Here is a 17,950-nt window from a genome sequence, read left to right as displayed (position 1 = left end):
ACATCTAATGATCAACCTAAAGCTAAACCAAATTGTAAGCATATTATGCCCTTTGTTATCTCATTCATTGATGTTGATAAGTTCAAGGGTCTAAATGGTCAACTCTATATTTCCAATCAAATAGCTAAATATCCTTCATTTGTGTGTCTTGTTGATCCTACTTCTATGGTTAATGTTGCAGCTAAGGAACAACTTTATAATAAGGGGAAACATCATGACTTTGATGACTCAACTGATACTTTGATTTATACTTATAATTGTTTCTTATATAGTTTGCAAAGCTCCATATCTTTTCATGTTGAGCTATATGATAAATTGGAGAGTAGTACATATTATCAGTTTCATTTGAAGCTTGATTTACATTGGTTGACGACCATGCAAGCTATTACTTCTCATATTCATCAATGTATTAAGTTTCATATAGTAGTAGGATTAAGATGACCAAGCATATTCTTTATAATGCATCCTAACATTAACATTGTGCTAATATTGATTTATTTTGGCCTTCCTTTTCCTACTACTCCTCCTACTCATCTTTATTTTGTGTAGAGTAAATACTTTCAAAGAAGCTAATTTTGTAAGACTAGAAAGTACATTCAAATTTGGATAGTTCCTTAATGTCATATATGCTAATGATGTGTAGAGTTCTAAATTCTCTATCTTTTTCAAGCTTTTGGAGACAACATAGTTCAAGTGCTTTCAGAGAAGCTAATTTTATAGAACTAAAAAGCCTAACCAATTTTGGATGGCCCATAATATTCATCACCTCCACTATTGGAATGTATAATTTCCCCCTCAAATGAAATGTAAAAGAATAATAGAATATTCTAGAAATTTCAAGATCAAAAAATATGGTTAGGTAAAGTTTTAGAAGCTATTTATATGTAGATAGTTCTAGGAAAGTTTATTTTCTCTATGTTGAATAATTTAGATGTTTCTGAAATAATCAAAGACCTCTATAAATAGAGGCATCTTGTAATGTTCTTGATATGGACAAAATGTTTAATAAAATATATTATCGTCATAGCACATTGAGTATTTTTTCATTTTAGCTTATTTTTTCCAGCCATCTTTCATAAAGTTCAGAGTTGTCTTGGGTTTCTACAAGTGGTATTAGAGTCAGTTGAATAGAATTGATGATTTTGATTAAATAGGAAGTGATGTTTTGGTGCTACTAAATTGTGGAGGTTTTTTTGTGTTATGAGAAAGATAGTTTTTTTGAAGAAGATGAAATAGGAAGTGTTGAGCACAAAAGAGGGCAAGTGAGCAAGAAAGAACATTCTTGAGAACAACAAAATCAGAAAAAAAACCTATTAATGGAAAAAAGGATAGAGGAAAGAACAAAAGGTATGGTCATTTGAGAAATTCTCCTATTGCCTTTAAAAGAAAAAAAAGTATATGAAATGGAGTCAAGTTTGATATTTATGTAGGGTTTGTTTCAAGTTGTTTGAATATTTGATTAAAAATTTGGAAGTAAAAAGGCATTTAGAATTATCTAAAAGAAAGAGTCAGGTCTATTAAATTCTTGATTACAATGGGAAAAGATGGTAGAGTTCAAAAAGAGAAGATAAATAAGTTAGAAGAAGAATTGGTGATGGTGAAGAAAGAAAATGCACGATTATCATGTGAAAATAGATATTTTGCAAAACGAATTAGCAAAAGTAAGAAATGAAATGGGAGAAGAAAAGTCTAAATTGCTAAATGAAATTAGTGCACATACATAGAGGAGATTGAAGAGCTAGAAAATAGGTTAAAATTTGTGGAAGAAGTACATAATTGGAAGGTGAAGGAAACATGCAAATTTAGAGAGAAAAATAAATAATTAGAAGAGAAGTTAAATTTGTTTGATAATGCTAAGAAAAGAACAAATTTTTAGAAGATAATGTGAAGAAATTGGAAGAGGAAAATAATATCTTAAAAAGAAGGAATTATCTACTCTAAAACAAGAGAAAGAATTTCTATGTGATGTATCATGTGACATAAATGATTTTACTAATTATACAATTGACGATTGTGATTTTGCTAAAGCTAAAAGTGTCTGTGATAAAAAGTGTAAGAAATAAAATGACAAGAAGTTTGTAGATTTTGTTTGTTATGATAATAATAGTGCCGATTTGAAGATTATGAAAAGAATGGGTTTCAAAGTTAAAGGTCCAGGAAAGGATAAAGAGGGATTAAGGAATCTAATTGAGACTATAGTCAAGCCAACATATGCAGGTCTTAGATATGATGAAAATAATGGAAAGATGAATAAAGGCTCAAGATAATCAATTGAAAGCATAAAGATTGTACAATGTTCACACTATAAAGGGAAAGGGCATACAAAGGATTGATGTTGGGATATGCATCCTTGTAATATTTGTGGCTTGAAAAATCATTTTGATAAGGCATGTTGGAATAGAGATTGCAAAAAGGATTCTATGGTAGGTTGTATAAAAATAGATTATGGATGGGGCTATGGATCAAATTAGCAAAGAATTGCAGGAGTGATCTGACATTTATTCAGGTACAAATGTTCAAGTTTAAGAAGCAATGCATCAGCATTGGGAAAGATATTAGAGCAAGGCATCTAAGAGGCAGAAGGTTATTAGTGAACCATGTCACTGACATTTGTGACAAATGAGGAAAAATTATCAATGGATCCTATGAAAAGAGGAAATCTTTGGTAGCCAATTGCTAACAAAATATTTGTAGAAATTAAAGGCCATAGCCTTGGAAGACACTATTTATGCATTAACAAATATGAACATTATTGGAAAATAGTATTTTGGCATTAGGCAAAAGAAATAATTTGGATTTGTATGCAACATCATTTTAGGTTGAAATTAAGGGGGAGTGTTGGAATGCATAATTTTAGCCTCAAATGAAATGTAAAAGTATAATAGAGGATTTTAGAAATTCCTAGATTGACGAATAGGATTATGTAAAGTTCTAGAAGTCATTTATGTGTAGATAGTTCTAGGAAAGCTTATTTGTTCTATGTTAGATAATTTAGATGTTTCTGAAAATAATCAAATAAATCTATAAATAGAGGCATCTTGTAATGTTATTGATATGGACAAAATGTTTAATGAAATAGATTAGTGTCGTAGCACATTGAGTATTTTTCTATTTTAATTTATTTTGTTCATCCACTTTTTACAAGTTTCAGAGTTGTCCTAGGTTTCTACATCCACTATTGTTGGTAGTGTGTTGACCTCCTTTCTTTAGAAATGGATATCCTATACACTACTATTTATCGTAGAGACATCTTCTCAAGGTTGCACAACAAGGAATAAAATTTACCCCTCTCAAAAACCAATTCACCTATTTCATGAACAAAAAACTTCCAGGGTTTGATGATTAATTAGCTCCCTAAACGATAGTGGTAGAGGATCCACATCTAAACCACTTAATTTTATATGCTCTAATGATCAAGACTCCCCAAACTCTTTATTAATACTAGTGGTGGGATATCCATCACTCTTGACCTATTGAGGTGATTGAAGTGCTTCTTCAAGAAGTTGTACTCTACATAGAGCTCCCTAAAGATTATCTATTTTTTCATGTGACTAGGCAACTAATTGAACTAAAAGGAACATGAGAATTTTCTATACTCCAAATTTTTCATGTTTTCCATTATGTTTTCCTATAAGACAAGCCCATAACACCTATCTAAATTAAGATCTTGCAGCAATGCCAACTACTTAAAAGAGTCTATAAATTTCCTCAATCTACAACATTCACTCAAAACTACTTTTTGAAGGTTTCTCAAATCACAAAAACATTTAAGTAGTGATAATAGATAATCACTATCTAATTTTAGATGCTCGAGTGCTTGAAGATAACAAAACTCCTCTAGTAGATCCTTCAGGTTGAAGTTGATGCACAAGATTAAGGACATGTATTGATGTCTTGAATGCATACATAAGGTGAAGGTTTTGATCCATCAAACAAAGATTTAGTTCCACCACATGATGCTTAGTTCCACTACAAAGCTAGTTTTTGTAATTTTTGATTTTGTTCTTGCATAATAAAGCAACATGTATGTTTTTTATATTTGTAGGCACAATTATTCAATTCAATTTAATTAGTTTTGCATAATAAACATAACTATTGTTCTCATGCAAACTCCTTGTGTGTTATATTTCAAAATTTTAGTGTGCTCACAACTTACTTTATTTTGTATATTATGTACTTCATAATTTTAGAATTATACAATCAATAAAAATAGAGTCTCTATTTTTTATCCTTTTTTTGTTATCTTTTGTTATTATTTGATTTTATCAATATAGTTTGAGCATAGTGATTTAGATCTTCAATCGGTAGTAGAGCCTAGTTGTATAAAATTTTCTTGTGGGTAGGATAACAATTATCTCCAAGATCTTTCAGAATGGAAAATGGTGGAAACTTTACATTCCACCTTAATCTTTTTTTGGAGACAACTATGGATATTGGACTATCAAGATGAAGACCCTACTATTATCTCAAGATCTTTGGGAATAGTAGAAGGAGGATACAGAGATACTATAAAACATAATTACTTAAAAGTGTGAACATGGGTTTAACGATATGAGTTGAAAGAAGACAAGAAGAACAATAATCAAGCTCTTCTCATGATTCATACTACATTGGATATGTCTATTTCCCCTATACAGCTGGTATGAAAAAATCAAGAGATGCATGGGAGGCCATCAAGATGTATACAAAGGATTTAACATGATAAGATTGGTGATATTTCAAACCCTTCAAGAGAGTTTGAAAATATAAGGATTAGAGAAGACGAGTCCACTAATCAATTTATTACAAGGGCTCAAACTATTATTAATTGTTGGAATTTACAATAGGAAAAGTAAACTTGTGGGGGAGAGGGGGGTGAATTAATAGTTTAAACTTCTACCAATAAAAAATTTCACCACACATCCATCTCATACATTTACACATGCATGAAACCAAATATGATTACTCAAAAACCTTCCAAAGAGAAGCTAAAACTGGCCTGTGGATGACACCCACAAATTTTCACTATTGCAGTAATAAAAAGTATCCAATGAAGGTTACAATGTTTTGATCATGAGACATGATCTACCCTATGAAAGGTCTACCCTATTAAAGACTTACAAACATTGTTAGGTCTTACCATATTAAAAGATTTCAACACCATATTAGAAGTGTGACTGGTTAAAGGACTTCAACTCACAATAAAGTAAGTACCCTATTAAAGGACTTCAATATAGCCTATTAGGACTACTCTGTTAAGAGATTTAACTTATTCACCTACTAGAATAATTCAGTAATGATCTTGTGGTAAGCACTTGATTACCTAATGATAAATCACCTCTGTACTAATGTCTTCTTTATCCTTCTTGATTAGATTTTCTTGCCGCTATATATTGTCTTCTTTCTCTATTCTCCTTTAACTGATTCTACAATGCTATTTCGGATCATAACTCCTTAGTCACCATGAATGCTCTATTTATGCATTCAAACTTCTCTCTTCACTCTTTTCACTTCTTCACATCACTGATAGTTTAGGTTTTTTCCTCCTTAAGAAAACTTTGGTGACTTAGGGTTAGGTATGAATAAATAGCTATGATTCATCCTTTATGTCACTTAATCCTTCCCTTTTTCTAATTGGTTCCATGCAATGCATTGGGATTTCAAATTAAGATTTGTCCTTATCTCCAAATATAGTATTTGAAATTTTAAGTCAGCTCAAAAATGGTTTACATAGTTTTTTGTGCCATTACAAACAACTATGACAAAATTGTCTTACTTGGCATCTGATGTCTGGCATATACTATTCTTTATATTGTGGCTTGACATCTATACCACTTAGCATCCTCTATTTTATCAGTTCCTAAATCACTCGGCATACACTGTCTGTTCGGCACTTGAATGACTCAGCACATGAGTGGCTCGACACTCGCTATGGACTCAACATGCTCTATTATGTACATGTTTTTCTCAACATGCACTACTTATTCAAGATGAACTAAGTAAATGACTAAAGTGTGTGGAGATTCACTTGTCAAAACCAATCTAAGACCAACGATCTCTCCCTTTGTCATGCATTAATATCTTTATCCTTACAAGCATAAAATATCTCTTATTTGGCTTATATACAAAATTTCAAAATTTCAAAATTTTGTGACAACTTGTACCTCAAAATCTGATAACTCCCCCTAAGTTGATAGGTCTATTATGTATTCAAAATTCTATGCTCCTCCTAAGTAAGTATGCCTTAACTAATTTTCTTTGACTTCATGTTGATACTCTTTCTTCTGATACTTCTACTTTCCCTTTGCTTATCTCCTTATATCTCCCCAAATTTATATCATCTCCCCCAAAATCTATATAATCTCCCCTAAAATCTATATAATTATCTTCCCCTTTTTTACACTTATGTCAAATGGGCTATACGCTTACAGTGTGTTTTTCCAAAAAGGATTTATGGACCTCTAGTATAATTTTGAGAGGTGTATTCCAATTTTCACATTCTATATGCAAGGATTTGATTTGAATGGCTAGCTCGACATCAAGGTGGACTAGGCCATCCAATGTTGAAAGATTTGGATATTTCTTCATAAGTGCTTCAACATAGCCTAATTCCTTGTTAATGATCTCCATGTGTGGGGTCAATGTTGATTAGCTGCTAGTCAGTTTAGCCCTTATATTGGCTTCTTTTGATGATAGTGCAGCTAACTAACTCTAGGTTTGTAGCAATGTTCTAAAGTATTTTTCACTTTGAGTTGGTGTCATAGGCAATTTTGCACTTGATGCAGTAATCTAACTTTCCATACTCAAAATGTGGTTTCTAGTCTCTTGTGTGAAGAGTGTCAGTTTGCACATTTTGGTGTATGATGAAAAAATGTTCTCAAGTACATTCTTCACACTTTATACTTTAGTTACCAATGCAACTTGTGTCGGTGCTATATCACTTGATATTTTCTATCTCACTTTTCTTTGGAATTTTTTTTCTAACCATTCTAGCAATTTAGCATTTGTGTTTAGGTTAGCATCACTAACCTTCTCCACTATGTTTATCAATTGTTCAATCAGTGGCTTGGTCTCATCTAGAATCAGCAAACTAAATGCATCTAAAAAGATGTCTTTGATGTCCTGCAATGCTTACTTCTTGCTATGCTCCTTTCTGAGTAGTTCTTGTCTTCTATTTCTTGCTAGGGCTTCTTGTAATATGCCCATCTACTCAATTGAAATTGTATCATAATCATATTTTGTTAATATAGTTTCTTCATCAAGGCTCATGTCTCAATATTTTATCACTTCTTCAGCCTTTGATGAGCTTGGTCTTGGTACTAAGATTTGCAATTATGTTGCATCCATGCTCGACTTCTAAAGAGTGTGAGTAGGAGTACCAGATTCTAGTAGTGTTACTAGTGCTTAAATGGAAACTTTCTTCTTCACCTTAGGTGTCAGTTATGTCTCTTTAGTCTTATCCTTAACTTCTACAATGCCTTGTGATGCACCTTGTACTTGTGTTGTAGGTGTAGATAAGTCTATCTAACCTGTTTGACTATGCTCTCTAGTAGTGGTTTGGGTTTCCATTATATCCTTTGTAGTTGTATTAGTCTTTTTAGATGTAGCTTTAGGTACTTTATCCAAAGGTTGTACATTAGTGACTTGAGGGGTAATAGTAGGTGATTCTTGTATTCACCTCTTCCCTTGTTGTTTTAGTTACTATTTTTTGTATCTCATCTATACTCACCAATATAGGACTATCACATAGTTTTTCTATAGTGTAGACTGATCAAGTATCTTCTTGAGATCTTCCTCATAAGGTAATTGATGTTTTGATTTGTGACATTAGATATGTCCTTAATTGTTACCCTTTCAATATTTGTTTCATGTTGGGGGATAACATTAGGTACTTGTGTATCTTGTACACTCTATTCCTCTTGTTGCACTGTCTAAGTTGTTGCCTTGTCATGTTCTTTTGTTTCTATATCAGCCTCAAAAGTTTCTTCATTATCATCATCTTTTACCTTGATGGGTTCTTGTTCACCTTTCTTTACTGTAGCAAGTCCATAAGTTACCTTCCACATCTGTGTGAACTTCTTCACAACATCTTCAAAATTATGTTGATCAGTTTTCTGGATTAGATTGTGTGGAGATTTTTGTCATCAACGTTTCAAATCACACTACATGATCCATCATCAGGATGAGAGAGCAGGAGATGTCAAATAAAGTAAGTAGCAGATTTAGAAAAGACTCACCATATATAGGAGAACAGGAAAAAGAAAAGAAAGCACCAACCCCAAAGTTAAACCAAAAAACATGATCAACATAACTAAGATGGATTGTGGAAATCTGATCGCATTAATCTTCAAAATTATTTTGTAGAATGCTAAAGGATTTATATTTAGGTACAAACCTAACTATCTATTTCTTCATAGCCTTAGAAATTTGTGTCCCGTTGAGTTTAGGTATCACTTGTGCAAGTGAAGTCTCCCTTATTTGTTTTATCAAATTCAAGCAATGGTGCCATTTCTGCTTGTTAAGATTAAACCATAGACATAAATAATAATTACATGCAAATATAAACAATAATAGAAAATAATAGATCACACAAAAAAGAACACAAGACACCAAGATTTAACATGGTTCACCCAATCCCTAGGCTATGTCAACCAAATAGCAAGTCCAATATTATTACAATCCTGTGATTATAACCTTATTACAATCCATAATCCCTTACAGCTCAATACCACCGCAAGAACAAATTTTGCATCACAACTATAAAACAATCCCTAATCCTAAGCTCTTTTATATAATTATTTTTACCACTTTAGGGTTATAATTAATAATTACATGTTGGCAAATTTTTTTGATAAAATAGGGCCCAAAAAAAAAAACCGAAGCCCCAAAGAATTTATGAAGTATGTAGAATACTTTCCTGATCAGCCACTGCAATCTAACATTGCTCTACTCTCTCATATAAGCTCTTTGGCATTGACTTGTTAGTTTCTAATGGGGCTGTCTTAAAATTATCCATCATGGCATAAATAGCCTCTTCTACTTGATTTTTCTCAACTTTACCAAGATCATCAAAATTCACATGAGAAAATCCTAATAAATGTTCACTATTCTTGATATTTTCACATATATTTTCTAAGTCTAATAAAGGATTGTGACTCACCACTTTGAATTGGCTATTCTCATCTAATTCTATTTTCTCCTCATTAGATTATTCTTGTGCAATGTACTTCCTTTTTATAGTTTTCTACATTTCACCTCCCTACTCTATTGGTTTTGTCTTTTCTTTTTCCTTTTGTGTAGTAGCACATGGTCTTGCCTATGTAGTGGGTGTAGAAGGTTTGGGCTAACTTGGCTTAGCTACCTTCTTTGCTTTTGTCACTGGTTGGGCTTTTTCCTTCCTTTTCTTTTGGTATGTGGGGGCAGGTGCTTCCTCAGCTTCCTCTCCCTTGACACCTTTAGCAAGTTCTATTGCCTCCTCTAGTTGGTCTTCTCCCATTCCTTCAGTAAGTGCTAGGGGTGCTTGTGCTTGGGTGTCTTCTTGCTCTTCATCTTCTTCTTCTTCCTCGTCTTGCTCATCACCTTCACCAAATTTAGCATTTAGCTTCTTCACCAACTTCTCTTTCTTCTTGATAATAGAGGTAGTTTTGAATTCCATGGTGATTTTAGATTTGGCCATTTTATAGATTCCAAATGCTTTTGCATTTTTGTCATCTTCTTCTACCAGTAAAGTTGTTATAGTTGCAAAGGCCTCATCTACATTGATCTCATATCCAAGTGGCCTTAGCCATCTAACCCTTGGTGTTGCTACTTGGACAAATGTATAGTCAACATCCACTAGCTCATAATTTTTTTTTACTAGTGACACTAGAATTCTTAATCTCTTTTTCATTGATTGTTTAAAATCCTCAAACTAGCTAGTCATAATTGATTCAAAGTTCTCTACCAATTGTTCAGTGAATTCACCAATCTATACTGCCACTAACCTATTGGTTTTCCATGCAACTATGGAAAATGTGGGAAAATTTTTTGTACATAAAATAAAATGCATATCAGAATAGAACCAAATTTACATTGTGCACTCTTTGTGTTCCTTATTGCTCCTAGGTTTTTAGCTAATTAATGTAGTTGTAGCACTATTAGATCATATGTGTGATCTTTCTTGACAATTTTGTATCAAACATCTACTACAATACAGGGTACACTATTCAATTTGTTGGATTGATTAAAATTATGTGAAATAACCCTTATTGCAAACTCTATCAAGGGATCTATAATGGTCTCAATAGTCATTCCTTGAGCTTATTTCATAAAGCTCCAATTTTTTTCTCAATAACTTTTTTTGAGTCACTTCTTAGTGTCTTAGGCTGATCTAGTGTTGGATACCCTATAACCCTATGGATTATTCTTTTGGTTAACTTGATGGGGTCATTATCTAACCAAAGTGATTCGTCATGAATTATGCTTAGTACTATCCTAATTCATTCTATTTTGAACACATTTGGGAAATCTAGGGGTTGTGTTAACCCTTTCTTTTCTACAATTTTGCATTCTTCTCTTAGCACACCATTCTAAAAAACTTTGTCATATGCTTGCCTAATCTCCATACCACCAATACTTCCAATTTTATAGCTATAACATTTCCTAATGTCTTGCACCATTAAAGAATTTAGTGGTATCATGGATAATGAAGTGGAGGGGTCTTGTTTGTAGCTGATGTCTGGTATGGCTTTAAATATTGGCTACTTGACCTCATTATTAACTAGCTGAACATTCAAAACTTCCTTTCCCTCTACATTCTTTGAGCTCAATGCCATTTTGTAAAACTAGGGTTTATGAAAAATATAAATAGTGTAACTTGACATTTGATAAATACCTTGTAAGATCTGATGAAATGATGTAGAATCACTACTAAGATCTTCAACAACTTTGAATGAGTTTTTTGATCAACTTCTACTCTCCTTTCTCTTTCTTGATCTCAAAATGATGTGAAATGACTCAAAAATCGACCAAATACCCTTTGAAACCCTACAATAAATATTGAGTGCTTACACAACTATAAGCTCAACATAAACCAATTCCATCCTTACTTGGCATCTGTTAGTATTTCAATCATTAGGCAACCATTACGAGCTTGGCATAAACTTGTCTAGTCTATTAGTTTAGCATCTTCTAGAATTCCACTAAGCACACATAGGAAGCATATAATGCTCAATAGTAACATAAAAACTTGGAGATTTTCTTGGATTCAAAATAACATTTTGCATCTTTATTCATGCTTATATAGTCTTTTAGTACAAAGTCCTTTTGGAATTGATGTATGATATAAATTTTAAATATCAGTTCCACATACCTCTTAATTGCTTAGTTTGATGAGGTGTGATCACTTGACCCATTGGGTCAAGTGATCCCTTCTCTATTTGATGTGCTACAAGCATCCTTTTTCTTCCATGTCTTGTTCATCTTATCTCTGACATTTTCAATGCCTTCCTTTTCTTTGCCACCTTTGACCTTGTTGGATAGTAGCAACTGATGTGACCAATCTTCAAATAACTAAAACATGTCATTTGACTCAACCACCTTCTATAGTCACTTCTAAAGTGTGTCCTAATACAATTCTTAAGAACATGTCTATATTCTTTATAATAATGGCAGCTATACCTTGTGTAATAATGCCACTTATAAGAGTTGTCATTGTTCCTCACCTTTGTTTGCCTATTTGATGACCACATAGGTTTGGATCTGCACTCAAAAGTTCGATGTCCATACTTCTGATAGTTATAACAATATCCTTCAAAACATTTGTGTGTACGTGGTCTTGGTTCTACATTCATTTGCCTAATGTCCTTGTTTGTTGCACTTATGACAGTGAACCATGCTCTTAGGTTTGACATTTTTATTTATAGTCTTGCTCCTACACACATTAGAAATATGTCCTTTCATACCACAATTATGACAAGTAGATTTAGAGTTCTTACCTTTTTTGTTCCTTTCTTCAGCATTTTTGGATCACTCTACTTCTTCAGTGCTTGCGTGTCCTAGTCTAGATGTAACATTATTGGATCTAGGAGATCTCAAAAATTGCTCAAAGTATTTGATGGCTTCATTTGTTTGTTGAAACTTTCAATGAATTCTTTTTCCCTATTTAGATCACTCTTTAATTTCTCATTTTGCAATTTCAATGTTGTTCTCTCAATGTCTTTGACATTCAATTCATAGTTGGTATTCATCATTTGACTCAAAGTATCCAATGACATGTTGGAAATCTTGGTTAGCTCTGATGACTTCTCTTCTAATCTATTTTTCAAGACTCTTTTCTCATCTTCAATCATGGCTTTTTCTTCCATAGCTTTATTTTTCTATTCAATCACTTCACATAGTAGAATGGCTTTTGATTCTTGCTCTAACTTGAGATTTCTAATTTCCTTAGCTTGGGCTCTATTATTTTCCATTATATCTATAATTATTGCATCAAAATCATTGGATTCTTCATTATCAAATAGTTTAGTAGTGTCTATCTCTCTATATTGTGTGTCATTATCCTCAATAGCAATTTCCTTCCTTCTCTTCAAAGATTTACTTAAAGTTCTTCTCTTGCTTCATCCAGTTGATGTAGTGTGAGTTACATTTCAATTCCCTATTTTTCAATGATCTTTCCCAACTTTTAGACTTCCATTTTAAAGATCTTTCCTCAAAGTTGCATAGCATCTCCTTTTGAGAACGAGACTCTAATACCATCTATAGGAATTTACAATAGGAAAAGTAAACTTTGAGGGGGGGAGGGTTGGGGGGGCGAGGTGTGAATCAGTAGTTTAAACTTTTACCACACATCCATCTTATACATTTACTAAGTAAACTAAAATATCGTGTAAAGCATCTAAAACATGAAAGCAAGTAAACATTCACACATGCATGATGCCAGATATGACTACCTAGAAACCCTCCAATGAGAAGGTAAAACTGGAGTGGGGATGACACCAACAAATCTTCACTACTATAGCAATAAAGTGTATCCAATGAAGGTTACAATATTTTGATCATGAGACATGATCTACCTATGAAAGGTCTTCCTTGTTAAAGGCTTGTAAAGGCTATTAGGTCTTACGCTATTAAAATATTTCAACACCTTGTTTGAAGTATGTCTGGTTAAAGGACTTCAACTCACAATTAAGTAAGTACCCTATTAAAGGATTTCAATACAACCTGTTAGGACTACTTTGTTAAGAGATTTAACTAATTCACCTACTAGAATGATTCAACAATGACCCTATGGTAAGCACTTGATTGCCTGATGATAGATCACCTCTGTACTAATGTATTCTTGATCCTTCTTGATTAGATTGTCTCACTACTATATATTATCTTCTTCCTCTATTCTCCTTTAACTAATTTTGCAATGCTATTTCATATCACAACTCCTTAGCCACCATGAATGCTCTATTTGTACATGCAAAATTTTGTCTCCACATCTTTCACTTCTTCTTCACATCATTGATAGTTTAGGGTTAGTCCTCCTTAAGAAGACTTCAATTACTTAGGGTTAGGTATGAATTAATGGCTCCAATTCATCCTTTTTTCCACATAATCCTTTCCTTTTTTTAATTGGCAACATGCAATGCATTGGGATTTCAAAATAAGATTCTTCCTTATCTCTAAATATCATATTTCAATTTTTAGGTTGGCTCAAAAATAGTTTTTATAGTTGTTTGTGCCATTACAAATAACTATGAAAAAATTGTCTTACTCAACATATGATGCTTGGCATATATTGTTCTTTATACTTCAGCTCGATATTTATATCACTTAGAATCCTCTATTTGCTCATTTCCTGAATCATATGGCATACACTATCTACTTGCCACTTGAGGGACTTGACACATGAGTGGCTCAGAACTCACTATGGACTCGGTATGCTCTTCATATACATGTTGTGCTTGGCATGCACTACTTATTCAAAATGAACTAAGTAAATGAATAAAGTGTATGAATACACAATATCAAAATCAATTTGAGACCAACATTAATCATCTCAAAGCTCAAGGGGAAACTATCATAGAGAAAAAAATTGTAGAGAATATTCTGAGATCACTTCTTCCAAAGTTTGTTCAAGTGTTCATAGCCATAAAATAGAGTAAAGATGCATCTACCTTCAAAATTGAAGATTTGATAGCTTCTTCTTAATCACATGAAGAGCATATATAATTTTCAATAAAGAATCTAGTGTAAGCCTTCTAGTTTATAGTCAAAATTAGAGAAGAATCTTTAGCCCCTTTTCAATCAAATAGAGCTTAAGAGGAGTCTTTTGCATCAATAGGAAATGGTAAAGGATGAGGAAGAGGAAATAACAGAGGAAGAGGAAGGATTTTTTAGGATCAATGAAGCATCTAGTGTAGATATTGTGAATGGTATGGACACTATGAATCTGAATGTTGAAAGGAAAAATATGATTTGAATAGTTCATGAGCCAATTATACTAAGGAACATCTTGAAGATGCAAAGAACTCCACATTATTCACATGCAATTTGGAAAAATAAGCTCAAAAGGATGTGTGGTTTCTTGATAGTGGGTGGTCAAACCATATGATAAGTAAATCTGATCTCTTTGTCAAATTAGATGAAACTATAAGAAGTTAAGTAAATTTTGGTGATGATAAAGAGGTTAATATTCTAGGAAAACCCTTGTAGTAAAAACTAACGAGAAATTACTTATATTCATGATACCTTGCATGTGCCTAAGTTACAACATAATCTTTCAAGTATTGGATAGCTTGTAGGAAAAATTATAAGGTTGTTTTTTAGGATAACTGATCCAACATTTTCAAATAAATCACCTAACCACCACCTTGTAGAAATGATCTTCAAGAAAATTATGGCATTTCAAGCTAGTGTCAAATACTTAGTCATTCATTTGGTAGATTTGGTTGGTGATCATTGCAACCAAGATATTCTAATAAGGTTGAGCAATGTATAGTGGACTTTTATATATTTCAGTTGAAACTGAGTAATTATTAGTGCTAAGAAAATTAATAGTCATCAAGTACTCTATTATGAACTGAGTTTCCAAAGAGAAATCACATGCTAAGTGTATAGAAGTTGAGTAACATAGAGTATTTCGAGCATGGTAGAGAATAAGTGTTATCATTTACATCAAACATGACCAAGTTTGAGGATGTTCAAGTGTCGAGTAAACTAGTTTAGTTATATTTGTTTGGAATTAAACAAACATTAAGGTAAACTATTTTTTCCAATCTGGAAACAATTTTTAATGAACAAGGAGTCAATAATTGAGATGATTATATTTTTTTTATGGATCATTAATTCCTATGCAAGTTGATCAACCAATCAAAAAAATGGAAAGGTCAAATGGAAAAAGAGACACATCTAGTTCATTGATCTTGATCTAGAAACTTCTACAATTGGTTATAAGAGGAAGATCCAAACCTTAAGTTTACAGAGAGAGTATGTGTGTAAGAAAGGTTGTAAGTTTGGATGTTAGATGTGTATTTTGGAGGTGAATCAAATAAAGAGACTTAGTAGTATAGAGCAGTGAAGTGTAGAGTGTCTAGATATATCATATCAGAGAAAGGATCAAAGATTGTAAAGAGAATATCTAATATTAGGATTTGAGTGGATGCCAAGGGATTCTAGCCAGTGTTTCATGGTATATCTCTTAAAAGGGTGATCCTAAAAAAGTCTTTGTAAATCTCTTTAACTAAGTACTTACTTAGTTGTAAGGTTAAATGCTCTATTCAAGGTAGACTATATAAGTCTTGTAGACCCCTCACCAAGGCAGACCCCTCACAAGATAGATCATTAGGAGTGTTAAAAAGTGTAGCCCTAATAGGTAGACTTTATTTCTACTATAGTGAAGATTTGTGGGTGTCATCTTGCCTACAATTTTACCTTCACCTTGGAGGATATCTATGAAACCAAATATTTGGGTTATGTGTTGATCATTTACTTACATGTTTTATTGATGTTATTAGTTGTTAGATTTGATACATCAATGCAATAATTTTATATTTGATTTGCAGTGTATTAAGATAAGGGTTTTTGGTGAAGATATTAGATGTGATTAATGTTTGAAATGTTAAAGTTTAATAGATCCTAATTTTCCCCCTCTTAGTATCTTACTTTCCCATTAGACATCCAAAAATTGGTATCAAAGCATAGTTCTCTTAGAATAAGGCTAACCACTTGAGAGTGAAGATCTTGGAAATGGAGGCCTACAAATTGGGAAAGATCATTGAGAACCAAAAGTTTTATATATAACTTGTCTTGTAGAAAAATTATAAAGAAAGAGATGAACTAAATAAACCTTTAAAGAGAAGGAAGGGGATGGAAATCTAGCAAAATGACACACAATATAAGGAGAAAGACACTAAAGATCTATTTGATAATGGAAATTTTAGTGATAGTGAAGCACCAATAGAAGATTTATTGGAAAGGAACAATAGTTTGAATAAAGAGATATGACCACTATAGAGAGAACATGAAATTCAATGAGTGAGGTTATGTCAAGTGAGAAAATATAAAAGGAAAGATAAAGGAGATAAGATAATGGCTAGTAAAGACAAGAGGCAAATGGCTAAAAGACTTTATGAAAGGACATCTGATGTGCAAAAGCTTATACATAAGAAATTTGACATGCTCAACCCACTACTAAGTGCAAATCAAGAAATGAATAGGAAAGATGTGGAGATTGAAAATTTGGCATCAGAGAATGACCATCTAAGGAATGAGTTGAGATCTTAAAAGGATGAATAAACACAAAGAAGCTATGATATACTTTGAGGAACATATGTGATCATAAAGAATATCCCATGGTATCTCTGGACAAAGACATACCAAGCACCTATCATCTACCGAGCAAGAAAAATCATCAAAGAGTGGAGAGAAAAGGAATGCAAATCCAAAGAACAAACATACATTTTATCACTACAAAAAATTGAGCCACATAAAAAATGTTTTTAGGAGAAAGAATGGTAAGATCAATCATATTCCAAAATTCAATGGATAGACATTAGGCAAATGAGTGGAGATCAAAGGCTAGAAACAAACGAGTTACATCTAGATTTAAAGTGTATGGTCTAATAAAAAAAAAAAATTGAGATTACAATACATGGTACAACTATCATTTATGTGATGAATATGGTCATATTGAACCAAATTGTATTAGGAAACATTTTGGAAATAAAATAACAGTATAGTTTGTTATAGCTGTGATATGATTGGACATTTAAAAAGAAACTACAAAAACCTAAGCACTAGCACCTAAAAGTGGGTAGAACAATGTCAAAGGAAGTTTTTAAGCTGAAAAAATAAGAAACTAGATAAATCAGACTTGGAAAAATAAGGAAGAAGCAAAGATCAATGTAGCTAATAATGTCAAGATCATCCAATCAAATAGATTGAGTGATCACACTACTACAAACGAACCAAAGAAGGTATATAAGGAAGTATACTTTTAAATTATATACCATACATCTGTTCCTAACATAAGATGTAGTGAACTCCATATCTACATAAGATGAGATGCATTAGGATAGAATAGAAGTGTGAATTGAGTAATGGCTACGTATGCCAAGTTGAGGTATAGTCAGTTCTATGCATAATTATTGGTAACCTAGTAGTGATTGAGTTGTAGTATGGCTTAAATTACAATATCGAGTGAGTTGAGATTAGTGATTTTAGTTGTGACTGAGCTATGGTATTGACAGAGTGATGAAATAAAATTTCAATAAATAGCAAGCTAAGGTACTAACTTATTTGGTAAAGTAAAAATGAAGTGTTATGGTTGATTTATATTGTATTAATTGAGACAGTTGTATGCCACCTACTACATGTATTGATTATTAATGAGGCCCTAAATTCATACTTTTAAGGTATATAGAAAAATTTATAATTGAGTTTGTACACCTAGTATACATTTTTTTATAGAACAACAAATATGAGCAAGTAGAGAGTGTTTAGT

Source organism: Cupressus sempervirens, chromosome 7, assembly GCF_028749045.1.
Source record: "Cupressus sempervirens isolate cs-2001-9-10 chromosome 7, ASM2874904v1, whole genome shotgun sequence".
NCBI classification, from domain to species: domain Eukaryota; kingdom Viridiplantae; phylum Streptophyta; class Pinopsida; order Cupressales; family Cupressaceae; genus Cupressus; species Cupressus sempervirens.
The sequence above is the reverse complement of the archived record's forward strand: the minus strand, read 5'-3'. Positions refer to the sequence as shown.